The sequence below is a fragment of the Epinephelus moara genome, chromosome 22 (assembly GCF_006386435.1).
Source record: "Epinephelus moara isolate mb chromosome 22, YSFRI_EMoa_1.0, whole genome shotgun sequence".
Taxonomy (NCBI): Eukaryota; Metazoa; Chordata; class Actinopteri; order Perciformes; family Serranidae; genus Epinephelus; species Epinephelus moara.
The window spans coordinates 6,432,358-6,441,641 of NC_065527.1; positions in this window are offsets into that span (position 1 = coordinate 6,432,358).

A 9,284-nucleotide genomic window follows, 5' to 3' on the forward strand; every position below is an offset into this window, starting at 1 on the left:
AGCCTAAGGCACACCTGTGCAATATTCATGCTGTCTAATCAGCATCTTGATATGCCACACCTGTGAGGTGGGATGGATTATCTCAGCAAAGGAGAAGTGCTCACTAACACAGATTTAGACAGATTTGTGAACAATATTTGTGGGAAATGGTCTTTTGTGTGTATAGAAAATGTTTTAGACCTTTGAGTTCAGCTCATGAAAAATGGGAGCAAAAACAAAAGTGTTGCATTTATATTTTTGTTCAGTGTAACTGCAAATATTTTATGAGGAAGGAAATGCATTAAACATGTGGATACACATAATGGGTTTTGATAAGTAGCACTGAATGTAGAGAGACGCTAAAGGTTGAAGAAAATATCTATAATGTATATCGGTAACAGCTAGCCTGGCTCTCTCTAGAACAGCCTATAAAACAATGTGTCTTATTTTTTAACCCGTAGCCTACATGAGCAGAAACATAGAAATGACAGTGCTAAAAGTAATTCAGTGCAAAAAACAGCTTGGCACAGTGACACACCAGGCAGACTATGTTTGGTACCATCAGCCTGTACAGAGACCAAAATAAAAACCTGTTCATTGCCCATGTCTGGCAGCCAGCACTTTACCCAAAGACACTGTGAATAAACTGTCAAGAAATAGTCCCAGCACACTTTAACCTTTGTATAATTAAGGACTCATTCACACTGGCGCTATTTGGTCCGCTTCCACGGATAGTTCGGTTCATTTGGAGTTGTGTGAACGCTCATTCGAATTCTGGTGTGGACCAAACCAGTGAACTCTGGTCTGCTTAAAAAACTGGGGGTCTTGGTTCACTTGCAAGTGAACCCTGGTGCGGTTCACTTACAGTGGGAAATGCAAACGGACTATCCAGCGAATCAAAGAGAGGAAGTGACGGAGAGCGTGGTGCATTTTGGTGTTTGGTGTTTTTGTGGTGAAACTGGCTGAAGGGGATGGATTTCCGTTTTCGGTCCTGGCCAATCGAAGATCATGCTTTTCTTTCTTCCTGGTCAGTGGTCGTTTCGGGCAATACCACCCCAAAATGAGCAGCTGTTGTCCAGGTGGTTTGGTCCGCTTTAAAAAGTGCAGTGTGAAAGTGAACCAAACCAAATGAAGGTGTGAAATTTTTTGGCATTCCCTACTCAATCGAACCAAGTCCCCCGGTCTATCCTGGTGTGAATGCGACCTCAAACAAGTTAGACACAATATGTTAATTAGTGCGCTTTCGAGATGTTTGCTGGTGTTTTTATTTTGGTGTATTGAAACACAGAGCTAGCTGTCTTTTAGTGTCGTCCATTTGCACTGGAGAGTCAGAATGTTTGAGTTTCCCGTTGAAAATTTGAACTGGAATGCCCCCTTAAGTTAGATTTCCAACTCGCAAAGTCAAAGGAACCTTACCAACCCTGATCTCAAAATCCAATATGGCTGCTCCGCGATACAACAGTAGTGAAAGCTGTAATAATTTACTGTTTAAAAGCCCTTTGGTCTTATTTGTGTCTCAGGAAAACAGTTGTACACACATTGCTGTCCAACTTCTATCCATGGACATGTTGCTATGGTGATTGTAAGCACAAAATACAGCATATGTTGTTATCATCTGGTATTGCTAATGATAGCTAACATGGCTAGAAATGGTGTTGTTGTCAACATCTGGAAAACGATCAACTCAGGTGTGACGTCATTTCCAGCTCCAGCCTTTAATTTCCAAGGTAAATGGAATGCAGCATTGATGCTAAGCTAGGCTAACCACTTCCTGACTCTAGCTCCACTCTTGAGACAAACTTAAGATCGATATCAATCTTCTCATCTCAACTATGAATAAAAAGGGTACGTCAGTTTTGCAAGATGTTAGATTCTGTTTTTCAGTCATGCATCTAACGCTCATCTGATGGAACAGATGACTTACAGCTGTCTTAACAGGCTGCACCATATGCATGTAAATGTAACCTAAAGCCTATTTTACACTTCAAGTCTGTTTTCTTCTGTACAGTGATTATGTACTGGGCTCTGAGTGCTGCCAAAACGCAGGTGACCTACACTTAAAACTGTGCCTGAACGCATCTTGTGTCGACATACATGGAGCTGTGAAACTGAAGCTGTGTCTTTGCTAATGTGCTGATCAGTCTGTGCCTTTGTGGTAGACGCAATGTTAACAGTGCAATTTCAAGTCAGATGTTACGACAACACGTTGTCATGTATCCAGCTGGTTACAACTGCTGCTGACAGTTATTTAAGCACCAGGGTGATTGAAACAAGGAGAATTCATTCAGTTAGTGCTCATGCAGTCAGTCTGCTCTGTATCAGCTGTCACACAGGACGCTGAAGCTGCACAGGCCTGACTAACTGATAGGGCCACGGCCCGGCCTGCTGTGTCCCGACAGGAAGAGAGAGGGAAGGTGAGCAGGAAGGAGAAACTCAAGGAGGACAGGGTGGAGTACAGAGTCATGTCCTCGCTTTGAACTAGTCTCCATTTCTGCAAACCTCCCCAAAATAACCTCAGGAATGTCGTACACATGAGTCATAAATAACTCTCAGTGACAGTTAAATACCCGGGCGATGCGTGTTGATACAGCGCACCCTCTGCTTGTCTTCATTTAGGATTTTCAGGAACATATTGAATGGCTCTGGCTCCACAAGCTGTGAATCTGAAGAGGATTTTCACACCCCACCCCCCACCTCCCCTCTTATCATTGTCGTCTTTGAGGAACAGGGGGGAGGGGAGCGGCGTGGTGCCAGGGACACCCCGCCCCCCCTCGCCAGACACAGCGAACGGGTACAAACGCTTGGCACGGTGTGGCAACGAATTTGCCAACAGCCACTCTGGCAACCATCGACTCTGAAGGTTCAGTGAGAGGTGAATCATCACTCACCAACAGTAAACACAGAAACACACTGCACGCCGTACAGTACACACTGCCGCAAGCTGCAACTGCAAATATCACCAGCTGGAAATTACAAACCAAAATAATGAAGATGATGTTACCTCCTAGCTGATGATAATATTTGTGTGTAATTGTGAACGGAGGCTGCTGGAACCAAGTGCTTACAAGTGAGTTTGTACAAGACGTTTTTAATTTCTGTTATCAGCTACTTACGTGTAGAAACTATAAATCATTAGCAGGCTATTATTTTGCTTTATAACAGTCTGAAAATCATTTAGCACAGAACCAAACTGGTTACATGAAATTGTATTGCATTACTGCTGACCCACTATTATGTTGATTTCCATGCATCCACTTCTTTCTGTTAATTTCAGTAACACTAAAAAAAGAAAAAGAACAAACTATCTAAATTCAGTTGAGGCAGGTATTGTTGTCTGCCACAGTGAAATATATATTTCTTTATTACTTTTTGCTGAAGTCATTTTATTGTTCTTATAAACAATGAGTCATCTGAAAACTTTTATCCCCAGCGTCAGTTTGGGAATCCTGCGGGGAGTGTCCTCGGAGGAAACTTATTTTTGTCTGTGCAGAGTTTCATCATCATGTTTTCCATCTGAGTTTATTTTTAAAGTTTAAAGTTCCGCTCCAGACACATTAAAAGTATCTTAAAGCCCCTACAAGGAACTTTCATTTTGAGTTGATTTTGGCGACCCTGTGGACAAAAGCGGTAGTGTTTTGCCGGAATGAAGCCTACATTTCCCATGAGCTCTAGCGCGTATTGTCGTAAAGACGCTTACCTGGCTCGCGCATGTGTTTGTTTTGGGGATGAATGAAACAACAAGACGGGAAAACTTTGCCCCCGCTCCTATCGGGGATCCCAGCTCACCTCTGCCGCGCCCCAGCTCCACCTCTCCGGCGTAAGCGCCACCGCCGCCGGGGTAAACGCAGCGGTCGGCTGGTAAGGCTGAAGGCCTGTTTGGCGAGCACTTCCACGGCTTCTTGGACTGAGTATGGAGCGGTGCCTCGCCTCTTTATTTCTCGGCACTCGCTGGACCCTGTCGACGCCTGGCTGGTACCTGTCGTCGGCCCGGATGAGGTGTTCCAGCCCCGCGGCCCCTGCTCTCCTCGTCCCCGCTGGCGCGGGGTGAATCTGCGCAACCTGCGGCCTCTGTGTGTGGCTCCCCGGACAGCTAACGCCGTGGACCCGCCGGCTCCTGCCAGGATTGGGCTGGTAAATGCTAGATCGCTAGCGAACAAAACGTTTATCCTGAAGGATTTCCTGACTTCCCGAGGATTGGATTTTCTCTGTGTGACTGAGACGTGGCTGACTGTTGGTGAGTCCAGTGCTTTCACAGAACTTTTACCTGATGATTGCTGCTATTTTAACTCCCCGCGGACGTCGGGTCGAGGAGGAGGAATAGCGAGTGCCGTAAATCGTTTCGTCCTGGAAGCGACCTGGGGTGAACCCGGAGACAGTTTCCTAAAGGTATGGATATACACTATATAGAAATAGCTTATCATCACACCGATGGTCTCATTTGCTGTTGTAGGTCACGCACAGACATCAGCAGAAACGCGAGACTTTTGCATATCCAGTTAAAAGTTCCTTGTAGCGGCTTTAAAAAAAAAAAAGATTATTTAACATGGTTTACTCACATTAAATAACTCTGAAAACGAGTTGGAAGCAGATCTTCTTTCTCTCTCTCTGGATCTGACCTTGTGCCCCGCCCACCACCACTGCTCGCGCTAACCAGCGNTTTCACAGAACTTTTACCCGATGATTGCTGCTATTTTAACTCCCCGCAGATGTCGGGTCGAGGAGGAGGAATAGCGAGTGCTGTAAATCAGATCTTCTTTCTCTCTTATTGAGAAATTCTGGATCTGACCTTGTGCCCCGCCCACCACCACTGCTCGCGCTAACCAGCGAAAGAGCAGTGCACATTCGAATGGCTGGTGCTAGCGTTGGAGGAAACATTGGAAAGATTCAGCCAGATGTGTGTGAGCCTCAGTCAGACCAAGACTGCGATGAGGAGCCTGCTATGAACCCAAATTGGCAAAAATTAGAATGATGAATGCCATGTCACCTATACTAGATGCCGAGACCACTGCAGACCACTTTTCATGACCAAAACAGTGATTATTTTTTCGCGAGTCATTGTGTCCAGTGACGTTTTAGCCTTAAAAAGTGGGTGTTTTTCTGCAGCGGCACTGACGCAATGCGACGTTTTCAGCTGAACTTGTGGCTGAACTTGTGGTAATCTGTCGTTTGCTTTGAAAGCTCCACAATGGACAAGGAACAGTTGGTCCATGAAGTTTAAATGAGGAATTGTCTACATGATACCTTCTGAACTCACTACAAAAACCTAAAAAAGGTGGCAGCTGACTGGGAGATCACCAGGGAGCTGAAAGTGTCTAGTCAGCTAAATGTCCAATGCTCATGTCCACTAGGCTACTTGCTGTTGTCTATAATGTGTGTCACTTCCAGTAAATATCATATAAACCCTGTGTTTTCTGTTTAAGAAGTAACATTACAAACACAAGAGGATAGCAAGTAGGCTTGTCACCCATGTTTTAAGTGGATAAGCCTCCAGTCTCATCTCGAGTGCCCAGCTGATAGCCATTTGTGGACACTCGTTTGCTGTTAGAAAACGGTCTCATTAGGTTCCACTCGGCAGCGGCTGCTTAGTCAATTCAAAACCTGGTAAAATGTGGTATACTGCCCTGGTTTGGTTTTCGGTTTAATATCAAACTGGTTGAAAAACATTTTTAAACTGGCCCAAACCTAGTATGAACCTGTTTAAATCAGTGTTGGTGAGACTGTCATTGTTTTATCCTCCTGAGAGCCTGTGACCTCATATGTGGATATCACATTTTGGGCTTACTTGACCTTATATTTCATTCTACTTAACTCAGACCTGTTGTCCTTGTTTGTGGACACTTTTTGTGCCATCTAGTGGTAGTAAGAGCGCAATACACTAATCTATGTAAAAACAAGATGGCAGCCATCTCTGCCAAGTCAGTCTGCAGTGGATCCCAACACAAAAGAGGACAAGGGCCAAAACCTGGTCACATTTTATGGTTGAAACTTGTTTATTTATGTTGGGACTTTATTGTCTTCTCATTTGAGGACACTTTCTTTATTATCATTGACAGTGTTTAGTTTTTTATACTTACCAGGTCCTACTGATTCCAAATAGTGAGGAGAAATTAAAAATGCATTCCAAACGAAATTTTGGTTCTCAGGAGGTTAGGGGAGACCGGGGTAAGATGAGCCACTTTTCATATTCAGGATCACTACATCAAGGATATTATAGTTTTGTTGCTAACTAATATATGTGCATATATTTCAGGATGTTGTGCATCCCTACAAACAAACAGAATGAGTGTAAACATAACTGTTTTGATAATATAGCATGTCCAAAAAAAGTGGTCTCGTGGCACAACTTACCCCGTGTCTGGGGTAAGTTGAGCATAGGAGTGGGGTAAGTTGAGCCATCTCCCTCCTTCCCTCCCCCCGCCCTCCCTCCTACCCCCCTTCCCCCCACCTCACCTTCTCTCCTCCCCCTCTCTCCCTCCCTCCCTGGGTTAAGATATTCCAGTTATATATGTCTGTACTGAATTAAATAAGACGCTTCTTCAAATCCATGTGTATTTTTATTTATAATACACAATTCAACAGGTACAAATCTTTTTTTAAATTATTATTGCATATAACAACTTCAAAACATTTTAACATAGGCCTGAGAATGCCTTAAAGTGCGCTTAGCAAGAGAACCTTAACAGCTGTGTTTTTGGAAAGAAAACACTGAACTAAATCCGTAAACGTGAATCCTAGTTTGGTGTCCTTGCTGACAGGAGGGCCTCCTTCATCCTCTCTAAACTCCTCCCTCCATCTTACTCTCGTTCCATCCACCCCCCTCCCTCCTTACATCCATATCCCACCTGCCCCTTTACTCAGTATCCCACCTGTCCAGGCCACCTGCCCCTTTACTCAGTATCCCACCTGTCCAGGTTGCAGGGGAATACAAACTGCTGGGACTCCGAGGTTTGGGGAGTTTTGCGATTACATCTCTTCTTGGGAAGAATCTCTTGTCTTTCTCCTTGAAAGTAAAGCTTGGTTTACCATATCCAGCTTTGCCTCTTCTCAGAAACTTACGGCTCAACTTACCCCTGTTCACATTGCTCAACTTACCCCACAGCTAAAATGGTGCACTTTCATGCTAGCTGTACTACCTCATTTTGTAGTTAATAGATTGATGTATAAAACAAATGAAAAATTATCTATTTTGGTCTAAACACAATCCCCATGAAACTTATGACAGACTAAATTCACTTTCATGAGTGAAAAATGCTTTTTTGGACATAAATCTCTAACCATTTAACTCATGTGGTTCTTACCTTCACAGACTCCATAAAATGATGCCTTCCTTCTAAACCTTCACAGACTCCATAAAATGATGCCTTCCTTCTAAATATTTGGTCACATGCTCAATTTTATTTATGGTTTCCGAGCAACAAAGGGTGGCTCAACTTACCCTTTGGCTCAACTTACCCCAGTCTCCCCTAAGGCAAAAATGCTCAGCCATGGCTTTGACTGCTTATTTTTCTGTCTGAAGTATATTAAAAAAGAAAAAAAAAAAGTTATAATTTTTTTATAGCTTGAGTTTTTATGAGCACATTTATGTGTGAAGGTGCTTTAGTGTGTATAGTTTATGAAATGTGACACTGCAAATGCATATAAATAAAGGTCGCTGCTAATATTTCACATATAGTGGCTGCAATCATCAAACCATAAATAATCAACTTTGTATGAAGTATATTGAAAAAAAATCATTTATTGTGTTTTTTAGACCATGAAATGGAGTTGCATCATGACAAAAACATGCCAATTTAAGGATTAAAGATTATAAAACTTCACTAATATTTGATATGTATGTTCAGGACTGATGCTGATTTGAAGAATTAAAAAATTTATTTTTTTTTAGTTTTTATGAGCACATTTATGTGTGTAGGGACATTTACGTAACTTTTTTGAAGGGGCATCAAAGGGTTAAAAAACACCATACAGACATGTTAACAAGGTAAAGAAGTTGATATTCATTGGAGGGGGTCTTAATTTCATTTATTCAAGTTATTTAGATTATAGACACAGGAAGAACACTCTAAACAAAATTCGAAGAAGAAAAGCTTGTTTGAAGAAAAGAAAAAAACTTCAACATCCAAGATCTTTGATTTGCTGACCAGCAGATCAAGAAATGACCAAATTCACGTCATCTTTCTCATCTATCTTCACCTTTTTTTGTCCTCTGGATTTGACTTTCCAAAACACATCCTATGCAGACTTTTCTGCAGACACCTACTGTACGTGCTTTCAGGCACTGGAATGTCCTTGAACATAAGACCAAGGAGAGTGTATAAAATCATATGCACTCACAACCCCACTATAACACACAGACAACAACATAATACCAGCAAATAGTTTTAGCGATTTCCAGGTCTCTTTCTGCAAGTTGATTTCTTAAGCTCACTAAAATGAACGACTGCACATGTGAATATGAGCATCTTTAGAATGAAGTGAAAAGTTATTCATGGTCCAACTGATCCTTGGCCTGTCAGGTGTTGATATTCAGAAGGCTGCAGTGGTGAGATCGCTCTACAGGTTGTAATTAAACATAGGATCAAACTGTGATTCAGACTCATCATTATGACTTGACTCAGCTCTCAGCAGGAAAAAGAAGCTAAGCTCTGAGTGTAAGCAACACGAGCGTGTTCATCTGTTGTTAACTAGACTCACTCAAGTGTAGTTCATTACGGCCGCCTACTTTCTGCATATTAAAAGGCAGCTAAGTCTCACTACTGAGTGGGGAGTGTGTTTGAACACCGGTTTCTGATGTGCTTGCTTTAATCACCTTCAGAAAAGCCCAGAATAGAAAGAAACAAACTCATTTGAGAAGTGAGGGATGAAGGGGAGGGAACCAGAAGAAAGAGGGAACAGCGGGGTGAAAAAGGAGGCAAAGAAGTGAGAAGAAGAGACAGAATTGAGGAAGAAAACAGGGCTTTGTCTCCGCTCTTGTTACAGTCACCATTAGAACTACTGCAATGCACCTCTCAACCATTATGTCAAATATAAATCCACATTTAAGAAAGTCTGACAGCAACTCTGCAGCTGAGGAACGAGAACCACCACCTGTGCTTCTCCATGTGGAGACAGCAACGACAGCAGGGAAAAGTTTGCTGCTGAGCCAAAACCACCTTACAGAAACACACCAACTTTACTAGAGCTTGTTTTAACTGTGCAGCACTGAGCATTTGCTCAATGCACCAAATACAGTAACAGTTATATAGTGTGTACCACACTCTCTATTACGGTCTGCTGCTCTGTCTGTATTGCTGGTTCTTTGGGTG